This window comes from Muntiacus reevesi, chromosome 13 (genome assembly GCF_963930625.1).
Source record: "Muntiacus reevesi chromosome 13, mMunRee1.1, whole genome shotgun sequence".
Taxonomy (NCBI): Eukaryota; Metazoa; Chordata; class Mammalia; order Artiodactyla; family Cervidae; genus Muntiacus; species Muntiacus reevesi.
This window is the reverse complement of record NC_089261.1, coordinates 36,025,300-36,046,461: the sequence shown is the minus strand read 5'-3', so window position 1 is coordinate 36,046,461 and position 21,162 is coordinate 36,025,300.

The following is a 21,162-nucleotide window of genomic DNA, read 5'->3' as shown; positions in this document are numbered from 1 at the left end:
ACCAGCCTGTTGGCCCATGTCTGGTTCTCACTGTTGCTTTTTGACTTGCATAAAGGTTTCTCAGGAGGCAGGTCAGGTGGTCTGATAGTCCCATCTCTTGAAGAATTTTCCACAGTTTGCTGTGATCTACACAGTCAAAGACTTTAGTGTAGTCAATGAAGCAGAAGTAGATGATTTTCTGGAATTCTCTTGCTTTCTCTGTGATCCAGTGGGTGTTCGCAATTTGATATCTGGCTCTTCTGTCTTTTCAGAATCCAGCTTGTACATATGGAAGTTTTTAGTTCACATATTGTTGAAGGCTAGCTTGAAGGATTTTGAGCATTACTTTGCCAGTGTGTAAAATGAGTGCAATTATGTGGTAGTTTAAACATTCTTTGGCATTGCCCTTCCTTGGATTGAAATGAAAACTAACCTTTTCCAGTCCTGTGGCCACTGCTGAGTAGTCCATATTTGCTAGTATATTGAGTGCAGCACTTTCACAGCGTCATCTTTTAGGATTTGAAATAGCTCAGCTCGAATTCCAGCAACTCCACTAGCTTTGTTCACACTGATATTTCCTAAGGCCCACTTGACTTCCCACTCCAGGACATTTGGCTCTAGGTGAGTGATCATACCATCGTGGTTATCCAGGTCATTAAGATCTTTTTATTCAGTTCTTCTTTGTATTATTGCCAGCTCTTCTTAATATCTTCTGCTTCTGTTAGCTCCATATCATATCTGTCATTTATTGTGCCCATCATGCATGAAATGTTTCCTTGATAGCTTTTCTTTTCTCCTTTGCCTTTGCTTCTCTTTTATCAGGTATTTGTAAAACATCCTCAGACAACCATTTTGCCTTTTTGCATTTCTTTTTGTTGGGCAAGATTTTGACCACCATCTCCTGTGCAATATTATGAATCTCCATCAATAGTTCTTCAGCTGAGTTTATTCAGTGTTATTGTCTTCCTTAAAAATGCACCAGGTTCATAGATGTCCATCAACATATGGATGGATGAAGAGTTGTGGTACATCTATACAATCAAATATTAATTGGCCATTAAAAGGAAAAATTCAAGTCAGTTCTAGTGAGGTGAGTGAACATAGAACCTGTTACATAGATTGAAATATGTCAAAAGGAGTAAAACATATATTATATGTCATCGTATATATATGGAATTTAGAAAAGGTAACACTGGTAAACCTATATTCAGGGCAGCAATAGAGACACAGACATAGATAATAGACTTGTGGACACAATGGGAGAAGGAGAGGGCTGGATGGTTTGAGAGAGTACCATTGAGATATATACACAACCATGTGTAAAAATAGATAGTCAGTGGGGATTTGCTATATGACACAGGGAACTCAACCCAGTGCTCTGTCAGCCTAGGGGGTGGGATGGGGTGCATGGTGGGATGAAGATTCAAGAGGGAGGGGACACATGTACATCTACAGCTGATTCATGTTGATGTATGGCAGAAACCAACACAACATTATAAAGCAATTATCCTCCAATTAAAAAATAAAGAATTAAATGCACCAGGTTCAGCATGCTTTTCTAGAAAGCACTTGGATTTCTCCAGTATAGAATGATTTCCACTCCAAGAGTGCATCTGTAAGTCCAATTTTTTCTTCAATCCAACAAAATTAGCCTAGGTACCACACTAAGGCAGCTGGCTATGTCGTACTGTACTATAGTAGGTTTATACTACATTTCACACAAACAATACTCAAGAAATGCAGAAAATAAAGCATTTCTAATCTTATAGTAAGTACCTTGATAAGTACTGTAGTACAGTACAACAGCTGACGTACTGGGGCTGGCATCAAACGAACATGCAGGAAGAGCAGGGAAGAGAGTGACTTACTGAAGGAGGGACAGTAAGAGGAAGGTGTAGAACCAAAGGACCCTCAGCAATAGGAGACGGAGGGCAAGCTGCGATTTTATTCATTCCTGACAATAATGGCACAGGTTCCGGTTCCTTGTTGGACTCAGTTCTATCTATCCTCTTGAAAAAGACAGTCCAGTGATGTCTGCATAGTAGCTCTTTTTTTCATATCATAGATGACACGGAAGCACCAGCTGAACTCTGAACAGCTGTTGCCACCTCTGTTTATCATTCTATATTTAGGTCCTATGCCTCACAAACTAATGGGGTCTCCTCAAGTAATGAAAATCTCCTTTCCACTTCCTGCATCGTAAATGTCTTCAGTTGTTCGGTTACTACTTCTTCCTCTTGTCTCTGTTCATCCTGTCTCTGGGCCTCCAGCTCCGTCAGGTCTTTAGTAGTGAGCTCCTGGGGTTGCACAACAAGGATTTCAATGAAGTCATCCTCTTGCAGCTGCAGCTTGAAATAAAGGCACTGTAGTACTTACTGTACTCTATACAGAGATGTACAGTAAGGGGCATAAAAGCACAACCACTTTAGAGGATGCATACACGTGACAATGTACACCAGACGTGCAAACTAACTTACGGGAAGTAACACACGTGATATTGGACGTGTGAATGCACATTCTCATCTTTGAAAGTTCACAGCTTGAAGATGATATGTATGGGACCAACAATACATAAATGTTTCTTCTGGACAAATTGTCTCTTACATGTCTAAAATTCTTCATAAAGATATTTTATTCCAATGTAATCCTGATTATCCCTTATTTTTCATGGAGAAATTCTAAATTGTTAGCAAAAAGCAAAAGTACCATGAATTAAAACTTTCCCTAATTTTCAGGGAAAACAAAACTAATTTTATGAGTACAATTTTATCTCTGTTTTTCAGTCAAGTCTTATCAGTAAATGGTGGAATACACAATTTCTATTTCTAGAACATAGTGTATCTGAGAAACAGATGACAAACTGAGCATAGTCTTGAAACTGATTTACAAATTAAGTAAAATAACAGGGCAGCATTTTCATCAGGGAGCAAAAAATATTTAAAAATTAGTTCTCTTTATGATAAAATTAAATCTATTTATATATTAATATAAGTATACATGTACAGACTTTTGCACTGAATCTACATTGCGTTTTCAGTGACAGAATCTTTATTTTCATCAGATTCAATAATGAGAAAAATAAGATTAAGCCATTTTATTTTAATTGGAATTGGACTCTACTATGTATAGGTCTCATTCAGTCACTCCATACATCCAGATTCTTGTGTATAATCCTGGTATACATTCAGATACATTTAGCCACCTAATTTGGGGGGATTGTTATCTTTTGAATGCTACAATTCTATTTATAAGCTTCATAGCTATGATCATATGGTGAAGGATATAAGCAAAAGGATTTGATTCTGAATTTATAATATTTTTCCTTACACAAAACTTTGATAGAGTAATATCAAACATTGCTTTGTTTGACTGCTTTCCACTTTTTAGGTAGATTCTTTTCACACTGAATGCTAAATGTGGCACTTCTCATTTACCCCTTTGTAATGATTATAGCACTTAAATTCATTTCAAATTACATAAGCTGCATTCATTTATACAATAGTTTGGTGGATCATTTCTTTTGAAATGCAAGTTAATAATGTCTGACTCAGTAAACCAAAGTTTATGGTAATAAATCACATGTACTTCAAGAAGTTTGTAATCATCATTTTGAGTTACATTGTTTAATACTTTTTACATGTTTAAGATAAATATGATTGTCTTTTTGGGAGTGAACTGCATGTATGATAGTTTATTACTGACAGTGGATACTGTCATGTTTAATTTGAAATAAGTAATATTCTTTTTTTTATAAAATAATACATATATATCATCTAAAACTCTCATATCAGTTGGAATTTTCTAGCTTATTAAAATGTAGATAAACACATTTTCAATTAGACTATCACGTTGACATGTTAAAAGTTGAAGATCAGTTAGAATCATTCATATACTAGATAGAATGGTTGAAGCTGCAATGAAATGCCAAATTCAAGACAGAGCAGAATATACACAGAACAATAATTAACACACTTAAAAAAATATCAATAGTGCCTTTGATCTCACATTAATTCAAATTTTGCTGGGGGAATTTTAATGATAGACTAGTTGTGGATATTAGAGGGAGGAAATGATCACTCAGTAGGGAATAGTATAATTTGTTCACAAACTCATTTAATATGGAAAGGCTCTGATAGGGTCTATTTAGTGGCTTTATATATATTAAACTTCAGTACATATTCACAAATAGCATGGTAAGTTCTAGGTAACTCAGATTGTGATTCAGATAATGAAAATGGATCAGTCATTTCTACCTGTCATATATCTAAGCAAATAGACAAACTCAGAAAATGACACAAACAAAAAATGTTTCTAGAAAGCTTCTTCAGAGAAAGATTAGTGAATTGATCTCAAGTAGAATTTTAACTAAAATAGTGTACAAAAATGGGAATTCAATTTGGATTTATCGCTCTATTTTGTATTTTCTCACAATAAATGAATGTCTAATTCTGTGTGACAAAGAAACCTTACAGCTTTTATTATAAGGCACACTTGGAAATAACAAGCATCAAAGAAGTGTTGCAGATTTAAAATTCCATTTTTACCTGTTATGAAAACAGCTTCTTGTGAAATGCTTCCTAAAGTTGGACTTGACTGGCCTTATTTAAAAAGCAACATTTCTATGTTAAGCTAGGGAGAGTGATCTAAAAAGAAATTGGTGTGTTTAGAAACTAAGTCCCAGATAAGAATATTGACAAGATTCTGAAAAAATTCGGAAGCAAGCAAGATCACATTTAAGAGGAACCTGTAGCTTCCCTGATGGCTCAGACGGTGAAGAATTCGCCTGTGATGTGGGAGACCTGGGTTTGATCCCTGTGTTGGGAAAATACCCTGGATAAGGGAATGGCTACCCACTCCAGTTTCCTGGCCTGGAGAATTCCATGGACAGAGGAACCTGGCAGGCTAGAGTCCATGGGGTCACAAAGAGTTGGGCATGACTGAGCGACTTTTCACTGTCACTGTAGGTTCTGTAGAATGAGACAACCCAATTAATGGGATATCCTTAATGAAATAATTGGGAAAGAAAAAGGTCATTAGGTAAAACTAAAGAACTCAGACTGCAGCCATGAAATTAAAAGACGCTTACTCCTTGGAAGGAAAGTTATGACCAACCTAGATAGCATGTTAAAAAACAGAGACTTTACTTTGCCAACAAAGGTCCGTCTGGTCAAGGCTATGGTTTTTCCAGTAGTCACGTATGGATGTGAGAGTTGGACTGTGAAGAAAGCTGAGCTCTGAAAAATTGATGTTTTTGAACTGTGGTGTTGGAGAAGACTCTTGAGAGTCCCTTGGACTGCAAGGAGATCCAGCTAGTCCATCCTGAAGGAGATCAGTCCTGGGTGTTCATTGGAAGGACTGATGCTGAAGCTGAAACTGCAGTACTTTGGCCACCTCATGCGAAGAGTTGACTCATTGGAAAAGATTCTGATGCTGGGAGGGATTGGGGGCAGGAGGAGAAGGGGACAACAGAGGATGAGATGGCTGGATGGCATCACTGACTCAATGGGCATGAGTTTGAGTAAACCCCAGGAGTTTGTGATGGACAGGGAGGCCTGGTGTGCTGCAATTCATGGGGTCACAAATAGTCAGACACGACTGAGCGACTGAACTCAACTGAAAGAACTCAGAATAAAGTACAGACTTTAATTACTAATAACACTTTGGTATTGATTCAATAATTATGACAAATATACAAATCAGAGGTTAACAGTGGGGATACTAGGTGTTAGTTACATGATTATCACTTAGCACACTATATGCACTATGTTTGCAACTTTTCTGTGAATCTAAAACATAGAAACTATAAAAATCTTTTAAATGAGCTAAAAGAAAGAAAATGTGATAGGACGCCTAGTAAATCTATAGATGTGGTTATTTATTCTTGAATAATCAGTGATTTTGTACTATATAGAAAACCATAGATTTGAATGTATTTAATTACTCCTCTGGGAGTGTAAAAATTATGACAGAAAGTCATTATTAAGAAATTTATCCTAGAAAGGAAATTCTATATTTGATCTATTATAATTGATTCACCACAACGTTTCACTGGTATTTCAATTAAAGAAATGTTCTTTTCTAGAGAGATAGATGATAGATGAATACAAAAATAGGTAGATCCATAGAGATAAAGATACATAGATGTTATTAGGTATGTAGACATTCTTGCCTAAGGGTTTGGAAGAAAATAATACTGGATGCTTATGGGTTAAGGTCTGGGTTCCAAAAATTCACTATCATTTCCTTCCCTATCAAGCTATATGAATAAGAAATTACTATAATTAGACACATTTAATAATAATAAAGCATTAAAATTTTAATTTCTAAAGTTAAATTGTGGAATACTTATAGTCTATTTAATTGTCCTAAAATTAAAATATAGCATAAACTACTCTTAAAGCTATGTTCATATACATTTAGTGCAAAAATGTCCCACTTAAAAAAAACACTTTAAAAAGTTTGAGAAATTCAATACAATCTTAAAGAATCATAATACACATTTAAATATTATAAGCATTATGATATGAAAGGTCCTAGAGTGTGGTAGAAATGACTGTGCTTGTGCTAGTTGCTGAGTCATGTCCGCCTCTGTTACCCCACGGACTGTAGACTGCCAGGCTCCTCTGCTCATGGAATTTTCCAGGCAGGAATACTGGAATGGGCTGCCATTTCCTTCTCCAGGAGATCTTACTGACCCAGGGATAGAAACTGCATCTTAGGTGTCTCCTGCTTTCGTAGGCAGATTCTTTACAACTGTGCCACCTGGGAAGGTTGTGGTAGAAATGACTACTTCTCACCAATTCTTTGTTCTCTTCACCGTCTGAACACAGACTGCATGATCTTATCCCCTTAAAGTGAGGTGTGTTCTTGTGACTTGAGGGTAGGCACACCCGGGTTACCCCTCTCCAGAGGCAATGAAGAGCTGGCGCGCCATTCTCTTTGTTTCCTTCCCCTTTATGGCAAAATTACTATTGTTAATGATTTTGTGTGACAATTATTTTGTGTGAATATCTGTTGTTTAAAACAAGCTTCACATACTAAAATATACACCTCTATGAGCATTTTATAAGGAAATTCCAAAACAAAAATAAATTAAAAAAATATCCACTAAACAAGTCAGATCAAAATAATATCTGTATTGGAATTTTTAAAGAAATATTTTTATATGAACCATTTTTAAAGTCTTTGTTGAATGTGTTGCAATATTGCATTTGCTTTATGTTTTGTTATTTTGGCCCCAAGACATGTTGGATATTTCCTGGTGCTCAACTGATAAAGAATCCACGTTCTATGCAGGAGACCTGGGTTCAATCCCTGGGTTGGGAAGATGCCATGGAGAAGGGAAAGGCTACCAACTCCAGTATTCTGGCCTGGAGAATTTCATGGACTGCATAGTATGACTGAGTGACTTTCACTTTCACTTTCATGTTGGATCTTAGCTCCTTGACCAGGGATCCAGTCTGCACCCCTTGCACTCGAAGGAAAAGTCTTAACCACTGGACCACCAGGGAAGTCTGTGTGTATATCAGGTTTTACTTAACAATTTTTGATTTTCTGTTACTGGATCCTTAATATAATATAAATTTACTTTTTTCCCTTAATGATCATTGTATCTGTATAATCAAAATTTCAAAACAATCTCAATGTTCTTGATGTTTGCACCCTCATCACAAGGAAATACAACTTTAGATCTGTTGTTAGCCTCCACAGCTGACAAAGTTACTTAAAAATTGAGTTGAGTTTGATTCCATACTAATCACACACTCTGAGTGATCATATGCCACAAAGCATACTCTGACATGTTTGATTATAATGAATGGAATACAGCCCAAGTAGTAACCTAGAAAGAGATTTCCATTTGGAATAGCCTTGTGGGAAAAAAAGCTCAAATTAAATCCTCTTAGTGCATTAAAATGCAAATATAAGAAGGCAATCCAATTGAGTTACATTGATAATAGCACATATAACACAAATGGAAATTCCTCCCAAATAATTAAGTTATAGCTATATAAATCACTGATGTGTGCATTTGAATTTTGTTCTTTCCATGCGTGCTTGAAAGTTCATTAACTTTGGATCACATTAGAATACGTTTTGTTTATCTCCTGCAGACCAGTCACTAGACAGGTTTTTTCTTTTCCCTTCTGAAGCCAATGAAGGCCCTTCACTTCTCTTCATTGCATTCAAATATTAAAAATAAAGCTTTCAACTTTGCTGGCAGGTTTTGTTTCCAATATAATTATGAAAAGTCTGTAACTGGGTTGTCACCCTGGGAATGTCAATGTCTTGAATTTCTCATTAAATCATTTTGACTCTGAAACATGCAATATCTTGAGAACAGTAATGTTCACACTCCAATTGTGCAATCTTGAAAGAAAACAAAAAGCTTTTGAGAAAATTCTGCTTAGAAACTGTAAAAGCATGCATCTCCTTTTGTGTGTGTGTGTTAAAAGTCAAATATAATGTCACTGTAGCTGTTGGAATTTTCAAGTGTGTGAGATGATGTCGGTACTGAAAAAATGTGCAACTTATCACAATTGTGAAAGCCAAGAAATATTTGCAGTAAAGAGAAAAATGGGAAGAAAATAATGTGCTTTGGTCTTTTAAATTAGTAATGATCTCAATTATATATCCAATTAGTAAGGAGCATTAGCTATTATAGTGACCACTAAAGATAGGCAAGAATGTCTGTGCTCAGATTTAAATTCTATAAGCACATTCATATGTGATAATGTGAATTCATAATTAGAATTTTAAAGTAAAATACAATTAATTAATTGAATTTTATTTAATTTAAATTTAGCAAGCATATACAGATGCCTTAATACTGATCAAACTACAGTTAATAAATTTTGAAATTAATTTTTTTGGACATTATAGTTCAGTATCTATATGAGAAACAGAATGATCCTATTAAGTATAAATTGCAGTTGTTACTAATGAAAAGAAGCGTAAGTATTGTTTGAGATAATATTTCTAATGTTATCTACCAGTGGATATGAATGGGGTTTTTTCTTAACAGAATATATTCTTTTTTAAGAGATTGCTAAACAACTATAGACATTATATTTGATACTTTAAATGATGATAACAAATAGAACTATTTCAAGGATTAAGGAGTTGATTTTCTCATTTAAAAGTAAGATTACTAATTGCTGTCATTATTTGATAGCCTAATTGTCCTATTTGAAAGCAAATTATTAGGTGTTATACATACATTATGTACATTATCTTAATTCATACAACAGCCTCACAAGAAGGAATGATTGCACAGATGAATGAATTCAACCTTAAATGAATTGACTAAAATCCCTTTGTTAATAATTGACAGAAATCACAATAAAATCCCTGCAGGTATACATCCAGATGATAGACTATGTAGTCCTGTCGTCTTCTACTTAAAGTAAACAAAACAAAAAAAAAGACTTTGGATTTTCTCTGACTTACTTTATTCTGTATGACACTCTCTTGGTCCATCCTCATGTATTAACACATATATGTAGAATCTAGGAAAATGATGTCAAAGATCTTGTTTGCAAAGCAGAAATAGAGACACTAATATAGAGAACAAGTATATGGATACCATGGGGAAATAGTGGGGTGGGACAAAATGGGAGGTTGGGGCTGACATATATTCACTCCTGGTGCTATGTATAAAATATATAACTAGCGAGAACATACTGTGTAGCACAGGGAACCTGACTCAATACAGTGTGGTGACCTAAATAGGAAGGAAATCCAATAAAGAGGGGATAAATATATTCACTTTGCTGTAAAACAGAAGCTAGCGCAACATTGTAAAGCAGCTAAAGTCCAAAAAAAAAAAAAAATTAATTAAAAATGAAAAAACAACAGCAACAAAAAAACCAAACCTTTGGACTACATCAACTGTGTCTTATCTTCTCTTAACTACTTAAGGGCACTGCCCCAAGTGTTTTCTCCCTTTTCTACTCCACTGATTGGTTCTGCTCTACTGGATTATTTTCATCACCACAACGGCTGTCCTTTTCCCATCTTTAAACTCAACAAACAAGCACAGCCCTTTTGACTATAATTATTCTTCATCTATCACTCTATTTCTCTCCTTTATTTTGTTTGAAATTATTCAAAAAGCAATCTCTATCCACTCTTCCAAATTTATTTCTTCAAACATATCTTCACCTGCACTGGCCTCAGCAGTCCCTAAATAAGATCTATGCTGAGATCAGCAGCCATGAATACATTATTCAACTTTTATTAATAGTTCTCTGTTTGTTTGAACTGTTAGATAATTTGCTATATTCTATCCCTGCAAACATTTTCTTTAGTCCCCAATTTCCCTACCTGGGGCATCTCTCATACATCTTAGCTCCTTTTTCTTCCATATGCAATTTAAAATCAACTTACCGGGTTCTATAAAGAACCCATTTAGGATTCAGATTGGAATTGCACTGATTAGATTGCTCATTTGGGGGAATATATAGATAGAAAATTCTTTCCAAAGCACAGTCAGTGTCACCATATATTTAAACTTATGTAATGTTTTCATTAAAATAGTTTATTTTATGAAGGATTTTATGTATTTTTTATTGCAATTCTAAACATTATATAAAAAATACATTTTCTAACTGACTATTTTGTCCTAAAGAATTATAGTTCTGTGTCTCAGGTCAACTTCTTGTTTTGACTCAGTTACCCTTATTTATTCTAATAACAAAATCGCATTTGGAACTTTCTATATAGACATGTCATAAAAAAATAGTTTTGCTTAACTTTCAAATAATAGATTTTATTTTATTAATTTTATTTTTATTATGTTTTTAATTTAATTTAATTTTTTACACTGATTAAGACTCAATCCTAAGTAGAATTGATAATATCAAACTTTTTTTATTGCTGATCTTATTAAGGGTTATAAGTGTGTTGGTCTTAATATTTTTTTCTTTTAATTTTTTAAATTAGATGTCCTTTTCTAAGGTTAAGTGGTTCCTGTCTATTCTTTCTTTGCTAAGAGTTATTAATCACACATTATCTTAAATGCAATTAAGGGAATTATATCTGCATGTAGTAAGATGAGTTCTTGTATTAGTATCTCTGTCCTTTAATCTGAAAATGGAGTAAGTTACAATAAATACTAATCAAATGAATTAATTCAGCTAATTACTTAATTGAAGTTTCTCTAAACCTGAAGTGTTGTTATTCTATACCACTGCGCTTTCTCAAAAAACTGTTTCATATTTGGATTAGAATTGAATTGTCAAACTACATATATTAGTACATTTTAAAAAGAAAGGTTTATATTTTATTTATTCATATGTATATCGACTCCATTGTGCATTTATAAGTATATGTAGTCTTCACTCTTTACATAGGAACTTTGGTAGACTGTGACACAGACCATGCCTGATAGAGATTCAGTATTCCTGATAGAGATTCAGTATTCCTGAGCAATTAAATATACATGTTGAAACTGGGGGGGCACATACTGTAATTATTCATTATGTAGAAAATATCCATGAACTTTTCTTTATTTTTGCTGGGGAGAACTATGATGATAACTATTGATTTTTAACCAATGTAGAAAAACTAATATACTTTACACATTTATTCATTGTTTATTATACTGCAATTTTTAAAATCATGCTTTACTTAGTACTCAGTATATGCAACTGAGTTCTCTGCAGCTATTTTTGTCAGTCTGTTTCAAAGTTTCTTCATAAATCTATTTTTTCCTTAATATTTATATTTATTAGTTTATATTTATTAATATTTATTTTAAAAAATACAAATTGCTGTTAAATATATATATATACTTTAATTTTTATTTTCTATTGGAGTATAGTTGATTAACAATGCTGTATTAGTTTCAGATTTTGTCATACATGCACAAATATTTTTGTTTATATATTAATTTTTATTTTTTATTGGAAGATAATTGCTTTGCAATGGTGTGTTGGTTTCTGCCATAAGCAACATGAATCAACCATAGATATACACATGTCTCCTCCCTCTTGAACCACTGTCCCATCTCAAACCCTGTCCCACCTCTCTAGGTTGTCACAGAGCAATTTTTTGTTTATTTTAGCTTGTTTTCATAGAATATACTTATTGTATTTATGATCAGTTTTTATTTAAAATGGAGTATAGTTGATCAATAATGTTGTCATAGTTTTAGGCGCACAGCAAAGTGATTTAGTTGTCCATATCCATGTGTCTATCTTTTTAAAGTTCTTTTCCCATTTAGGTTATTACACAGGATAGGTCAGAATTCCTTGTTCTGTATAGTAGGTCTTTGTTGGTTGTCTATTTTAAATATAGCAGTGTGTCCATGTTATTTCCAAACCCCCAATCTAGCCATCCCCCAACTCTTCCCCTTGGTAACTATAAGTTCATTGTGTAAGTCTGTGAGTCTGTTTAGCATTGTTTACAAGAGCCAAGATGTGGAAGCAACCTAAATGTCCCCTGACAGGAAAATGGAAAAATAAGATGCAGTATATATATACAATGAAATATTACTCAGCCTTTAAAAAGAGTGAAATTATGCCATTTGCAGCAATATAGATAACTTGGAGACTATCATACTAAGTGAAATAAGTCTGAAAGAGAAAGACAAACATCATATGATGTTGCTTATATGTCGAACCTAAAAATGTGATAGAAATGAATCAATTTACAATGCAGAAACAGATTCACAGACTTAGAGAATGAACTATGTACAGCTGTTATGTATATTTAAGAAACCCTGCATATTGCAGCTTCTTGTTGGAGTTTCTAATACACATTATCATACTGGAGTGTCTGAAAATTTTTTCATAAAATTATTTTTTATCCCAGCTTTCCTAATTATATTTGACCATTCTTTCTATGTATACCCAACTAGTATATCACTAGCATTCTGCAGGAAACATTTTGAAGAATATCATTTTAGGTAAGAAATATATAAGTTTGCAATAATATTTTAAATGAAAGACTTTCTTTTGGTATAGAAGTAGCTATAGTCACGGACTGGACTTTCTGTTACAGACAAAGTCTTTCTCTAACTAGTTTGGCTTCTTAATCTAGTCTACTTCTATGGAGTTCTGTCTAGGTTTCATAGTTAATACCTAACCAAGTTTCTCTGAATTCCAATCCATTTCACAGGAGCCTTTATGTTAACACTTCCCCAACTATGTGATTTAAAACCTAAATTGACCCACTCTAGTAAATGGTTTAGTTTGCTGTTACATTTACCTCAAAAGTAATCATAATGGTCATGTTATTCTTCCAGATTGTCCTCAGTTCCTCTATTTTATCACCTACACCTGGGGTCTCATCATTCCCCACAGTCAAGCCCATTTTAGTAGGACTATTTCTGAAGACCTCACCAAGAAATAAATTTATATTGGAAGAAGTGAAAGAGTAATTGTTTTGGCTCAAGTCATGTTGCTTCTGAGATGTGTATGTGTCAAAATAGAAAACAGCAGTATACCACCACATGTAGATAGAATCTGGGAAGAGAAGATCTAAAATGGATTATGATTTAGGAAAGATAACCACTCAGATGGCAACTGGAAAAACAAGAGTGTCTGGAGAGTCAGGTGGATCATGAAAGATGAAGATATAGAACAAAAAGTCACTAGCATTAAATGTAGCAAGGGACAAGAGAAAAATAAAAGGGATTTTGAACACCCCTTTTACACAATAGTGGAGAATTGACAAATTTTATTGGCATTAATTAAAATGAGATATTGCTAAAATATAAAGGACATGACCATTTATTCAGCAAAATATCTGAAGAGCCATACCATATGCCAGGCAGTGAGCTAGTATTGCAAAGATAAATAAGACAGGTACCGTCCCTGATCTCAGAGAGCCTTAAATATGTAATATTCAATTACTGATGAAAATCCAAGGCAGATAAGACATTTAGAGATTTTTTGTTAAATTTAGCAATTAAATTAAATTAAATTAATTAATCAATTAAATTAAATTAATTAAATTAAAGCAATGAAGATACAAAAGACTCGGTGAGATAACCTTTTGTGGAATAGTGGGAGAAGAAACCATATCGATATGGGCTGAACTATACTGTGAGATATTTATTTTAGACTGTATGCATAAGAAAAACACTTAAATGCACCAAAATATTAAGCATCATTGACTCTGGACTGTGGAGTTACAAGTAATTTTTATTGTATTTTTCTCATTTGTATCTATAAATGCCTACAAATGAAGATAGATCCTTTTTATGATAAAAATATATTATTAAAAGGGAAAATTAATTACTTTATTCCACTTAAGTATTATGAATTTCATTTTAAATATAAATGAAATGGAAATATAACATTTATCTGAATAATAATGTGATAAACACAAAGAGCTTAATAAAATGATTCAAAGAAATACTAATGGTAGCAAAACCTGAGTATATATATTTTGAATACTTCATTATTTTGATTGACTTCCAGATGATCTGATTATGTAGATAATCGCCAAAACTCAACTTTCTCTATGGTAACACACATCCACCAAAAAACTAAAGCTGCTTGAGGTGCTAGAAAAGTTTTTAAAAAGTAGAAAGCAGAGCATTAATTTATGCAGCTACAAAGTCTGCACATGCTAATGCTCTCAAAATGTAGAATGACTTCAATTCCCACCAGTTTAGCAGCCGACATGATTATGCACATGAATCCTCTAGGAAATTGAGGAAACAGTAATAACAAGCCCAGTTAGCAAGAGAAGAAAAGGACTGCCTAGCTGGCTGGCTAAGTTCCCTATGTTAACACTGATTATAAACATCAGTGGTGGTAAACACAGCCATTCCATGAGATTGAGCTGTGAGCATTTATGGGAAAATGAGATCAGCAGTCATGATTCTGTTCTATTAAAACAACTCCTCTGAGACCTTTGTAGGATAACACAGTTGTTGTTCTGCCTACCCTCTAGCATGTACAAAAGGACTATGGAATCACAATTTCCAGGGGCAAAATCAGAAGGGGTTAAATTCTTAATTTCTTCCAATGTTATTGAATTCTTAAATAATACACCTTGGAAATCAATGAACTACAAAGTCCGTTTTTTTTTTTTTTTTTTTTTTTTTTAAATCCTTTCAGTTATCTTTCCAAACAAATGAAAACATTTCCAAAATATTCTCAGGTGGTCTCCCATGCCATTTAACAGAAAATAGTGTGTAATTGCTAGCCTGAAGCCCATCAACCAAATACAGATTAAAATACACCTTGTAAAATGGGAAACTTCAGGGACAGTATAATCACATATTTTAAAATGATTACACTTTTAGGTCACCTGATGAAAATTATTCTCCCTAGCACAATTCCATAAAGCCTCCGTGGCCTGTAATGCCACGGTGCCTAAAATTTCCAGGATTATTTTTATTTATCAACATTTTACAATGCAACGGCCTAGAGGCAGATGTGAAATGAAATGAATTGCATGCAGGGAAGGGAAGAATGATGTAAATTATGAATTATAAATCAGAATTTTGAGCTTTAAAGAACCATGAAGATCAGTCATTCTTTCATTCAAGTTCCCCTGAGCACAAAAAAAACCCAAACAAACCCAACCTATACTTATTAAACAACATTACACAAAATTGCGGCCAGACCACAAGTTCCCCAGATCTCAAGATTAGGTGCACTTCTGATGCAAACACAATGAATACATTTCCTTTAGAGAGAGACAAAAAGTCAGAGAGTCTTGTAGAACCCGGGGTGGCAGTGGTGAAACTTGGTAAAAATGAGCCCCGACTGACAAGAAGTGGGTACATATGTGTTGTGACATCTGTCCTTTGTATTTTAGACTTGCTTACTTGATGTTCCTTAAAGGTAGAAAAAGAATAAAGGAAGCATCTCTTTTTATGGCACCAATTAGCACATATTTAGGAAGATTCATAATTTCAAGGCAACTCTTCTGATAGAGCTTTATGTCTTCGCTTTTCAAACATTAATTGAATCTGCCATGTGCTGTGCACCATCTGAAGTACTGACCTAACTTGAGATGAAGGCTTCCTTTTAAAGTATCCAAACGTAGCTAGTACTTATAGTAAAATAGGATGTTATAGGGATAGCCTGAAAAAAGGAAAAGATTATGGTAAGAAGATGGAAGAATAAGAGGGGGAAAAAGCACAGGGACTTGAAGACAAAACCATCAATGAACAACAGTATAATTGTTCGGTGCAGAAAATATGAGGTGACCTTTCAACTTTATCTCCATGTGACCTTGAAAAGGATGCTTACCTGCTCTGCCACATTTGCTTAATTGTGTACTGCAGACCAGACTTTCATTCCTTCTTAACTTGCAAGGCTTTTGAGAACCACAAATACTGTTAAAAGCTCAAATGCATATGAAAATACTGAGATTAACCTCAACACTCTATGCTTCTGGATGGCTATGAGAATTATATTACTATCTCCTCTTTGCTGCATGTAGGAGAGGTTTTGATTTATTTGTAGTATTTAAGCAAGAGTCAAATTTTAAAATAATTAGAATAACTTAATAGCATCCAAGAGTTCATAGGTTGATGATCTTTAGGGACCAATTTCCTCCCCTAGAAGATGAGATGGAATTAGTTCTTCCTAGAGAGCAGATAGCAAAATCCCCAAGAGAATATAAATGCCTGCAATTTTCTGGTTTGCAAAGTTTTTCATGCTTCTGAAGATGCCCTTACATATCTCATCAATTATAAAGATGCCCTATTGTCAGACTATGAGGAGCAACTTGCGAGGTAGGTGTTTTTAATGCCACTAACACATTCATTTCAGGGTGGAAGGATTCAATTTTTTTAAATTCTAAAAGGTGCAATCTATTGCTTTTGATGATGCACTGTATATTTTCTGGCCCTATACTTATAAACGAGGGTACTTATAATACATAGATGCAATTCAGCCGCTATTAGAAAAGAACAAAGCCAGTGTTCAGGAACTGAAATCCCATGTTCATCTTAATCAAAGCAAATAATTCCCCACAAATATTTTGCTAGACCTTGGTATAAAAGTTGGGTTGACGTGCTCTGAGGTTAATCTTTTTCTTATGTGAGTATAGCAGATAGTGCGGAACTTCCTGAGTCTGGGGCTTACTGCCCCAGTCCTGGAGCTGATCTCAGGTGGCCTTGGCCACACACACTCTGGTGAGAAGTAGGATTTTGGTTCCCAGCCGGCGATCAAAGTCAGGCTGCCTCAGTAAGAGTGCCAAACGCCAGTCACTATATTACTACCAAGAGATAGAATGTAGTCAAAAAAGTAAAGTGTTTATTAGGAGGAAAAGAATACATGTGCATAGATTTCACACAGGCAGGCTCAGAGTGAAAGTCGCATTCTCTGGTAGTGAATCACTTATTTAGGGAATTTCTTTTTGGTTTCCTTTTGGCCAATCACCTTGCTTTGCCTGGCTCAGAGTCCCTGTTTGGTTTAACTTAGGGTCCTTTCCTGTGGGCCCAAGTAGATGGATTCTAGAGGCCTATGGGTAGGTTGAATCATTTACAATGGGGTGGTGCCTCCTCCCTTTAAAAAAATATTTATTTTAATTGAAGGCTAGTTACCTTACAATATTGTAGTGGTTTTTGCCATACGTTGACATGAATCAGCCATGGGAGTTCATGCGTCCCCCATCCTGAAACCCCCTCCCACCTCCCTCCCCATCCCATCCTTCAGGGTTGTCCCAGAGCACCGGCTTTGAGTGCTGTGTTACACGCATCGAACTTGGACTGGTGATCTATTTCACATATCGTAATATACACGTTTCAATGCTATTCTCACAAGTCATCGCACCCTCGTCTTATCCCAAAGAGTCCAAAAGCCTATTCTTTATATCTGTGTCTCTTTCACTATCTTGCATATAGGGTCATCATTACCATTTTTCTAAATTCCATATATATGCGTTAATATACTGTATTGGTGTTTTTCTTTCTGAAGAAAAACACTCTACAATAATAGGCTCCACAAGGAGCCTTTCTGCACATGTGTAGATGGGAAGGTCTCCTTGCCCTGGAGAACGAGAAATATGTGGTCTCTTTGTCTTTTATCGGGGCAGGGCTCAGCTCCTCTTATTAAATTCCTGCTATTATATTCATCTTGGAGTATCCGTGCACAGGGGACAAACTCCAGCTGCTCAGCCTGGGGCTTCAGAGTTATCTATGCTGCCTGCTTAAAATGCAGATCCTTGGATTTCATCTGAAAGCCCTGAAATCAGAATATCTTCGGTTGAACCTAGGGAGTTTTAACAGACGCGCTCTTTTGCCTTAGGAACAGTGTCAGGTCTGCCGGCCTCAGTGCAGAGAAAGCAAAGGCAGGAAAGAAGGGAAAATCAAGCAGGTAAAAAAGGCGCAAGGCAGTGTCACCACTGGGCTCTCTCCTGTGCTGAAGCTTTAGGACTTTCATTCCAGTTCAGCTTGTGTCCGTCTAGCCCAGGGAATCTTCTCAGTGAGAAGCCACTGCGTTAGCAGGAAATGTCCAATTCCATGGAATAATTTTATATCATTGTGACATTTGATTACTGTCATCTCTGTAAAGAGAGTTGAATGGCTTAGCCACATCCTCCAGAGAACAGAGCGAATCTTTTGAAACGTGACTTTTCATTAGAAATGAGGCTAGCAGATGGCCAGTTTGAGAGAAGATCAGTGAACTTGTTCCTAAGTGACCAAAGAATCCTCACATTCTAAAATTTAGAATTTGATTTTTGATATCAACCATTGTGACCTTGCTATAACCACAATCCATTTTTTTTTTTACTGTGTGAATGCTAACAAATATTGTAGTGGATTCATTTGTTTAGTATAAAATGTTAATAGAGCTTTATTAGCCCACAAATAATGAATATTATAAAGTATTTCCAATCATAGCCCATCATCACTCAAATTACTCGAATGATATCTAACTCTATTTTTAATTTAAGAGGTGACTGTGGGGACTTCCCTGGTTGTCCAGTGGTTAAGACTCTGTACTTCCACTGCAGGGAGTTTCAGTTAGATCTCTGATAGAGAAATTTAATAAGCATAGAAATTGAATAAGCATATTCAACTCATAATCACTGATCATATTCAATACTTCATGTCGCATCTATATTATGGAAATATTGATAAGGTGAGCTAATATTTTTCTATCACTTGCTGTTTGCATTATATTGTTTTAATTCTGTAGGCCTTGACACATCTAGAAGAGCTGTTTCTATAGTTCTCTTTTAGTTAATGCAGCTTATATAAGTACAAAAAACTAGAAAGGAAACAGAAACACATTCACTGAGAGCTTTTCCTATTTAACATAGCTATCAGTCATTTGAAAAAGTGTGATTGTAGGATAATAAGCTCCTGTTTACATAGTCTGAGATATTTTGCTCATACCCTTTCCTAATCAGTTGCATAGAAAGTGCTTACAATGTTCACGCTTGATTGAGCTTATTTTAAAAGGCTATAATTTTCAAAGCCATGCACCTATTTATTGCACACTTGATGAGGGGTGAATTTATAGTTAAGAATGAACATTTTATACAGGTAATACTGAACTCATGGATCTTGGAATACTCCTCCTTCCTAAGAGTGGATGCATATAGACCGTGAAAACAGAAAACAAATTTAGGGTTTTTCAAAGACCAGACACAGATGATATTTTCCTAAACTCTTTGTCAACTCTTCACGGATAGCAGAATAAAGACATTTTACAAGACCTTCAGTTTGTTGCTTAAAATGGCAGGGTAATTTCAGAAAATGAAAAATGTTCAGTACCTGTGTGGATTTTATGCCTCTAGGTTCTCTAGAATTCTACTGCTTCATATTGGTAATCTCACTGTATTATCTTCGTAAAATATATTTATAGTGCTAGCATGTTGCCTCTTAAAGAATGGCACATTTTAAATCTTGTGATGAACAAATCTAAAAGGATTTGATGGTTTTGTTTGACTAAGCTCTTCCTCTCTTCAATTCATAGCAGATATATTTCTGAGTATTATCTGTAAGGCTATAAAATTTGGGATAATGTGCTTTATTATTTATTTAAACAATAATTGCCTAAAATATTCATCTAAAATAGATTTTTAGCTTGCATTAAATTAATATTTGAGTCATATGTAAGAGGAATTTTGTTGTTTTGATTTGTCATTTTTTCTCCACATGGGGTTGAGATATGCCTGCTCTTATGAATACTTCCATGATACAGCTCAATGCCAATTTTGAAAGTTTTCACAATTATACAGCATTGTGTTAACACTCTTTTCATGAGAAGAATGTAAATAATGTCTTCTTGATATTTCCAATTATTATGTGATTTTTTATTATTAAGCTTTAAGAATTTATAACGTCAACTGTACTATCAAATTTTTTTTCACATATTATTTTTGCAATGAATATCGAAACTTGCAGAGTTAATTTGGGGAAGAAAAATTAAATGAATTAAATTCCAACTGTGTTCCCTGGAAGAAATTTTAAAACTTAAAATACAATACACTACAATATTCAAAGCATTCTACTTCATGTGAGATATGGATCTTCACCAAACGAATGAATTAATCAAATATAAAAATAAAGTGTCAGGCAGTGAGGTACCCAAGTTAAATTTAACCTGGAGGTAACACACGGCCACGACATGACCAGTTTTTTGGATCAAGTCATTTTTTGCAAGGTGAAAAAGATGCTATTTACATACTGTTACAGAAGCATGCATATTAAATAACCAAACATATAGTTATATCAGGACAAATAAAATATGAGTAATCTTTGTTATCTTACTCTAATAGCTTTCTTTGATGTATTTCATAATATTAGGATAATCACATGAAGGAATTCAATTAGAATCTTCAGTAAAACTTGAAAAGAACTCTATGTATTAGGAAATTTTATGTCTAGACATATTCTTATACATGTGTCTAGAAATATTCCAGACATATTACTAGAAATAATTAGCTAAGTATCAGCAGACTCCAGCTCATTATACTGATTCTTATTCCTCATATTCATTGACTACATGAATTTTAAGTTGTCTTTTAAGTGTAGATTTCTAATTTTTATAAAATTTTATAAAATTCATGTTTCATTCATCTTGGCATTAAGTTAAATTTAATATATTAAGTATTTGTTCTTGTGGTTTTGGAAAATTATTATAAATAGATAAGTATTTTTTAAAATGTGTAAAAATCTCCTTAGATCATCCTTTGAATTATTTCCAGGGTTATAGATCTAATAAATTAATGACTTCCAAATGTTACTATTTACTCCACCCA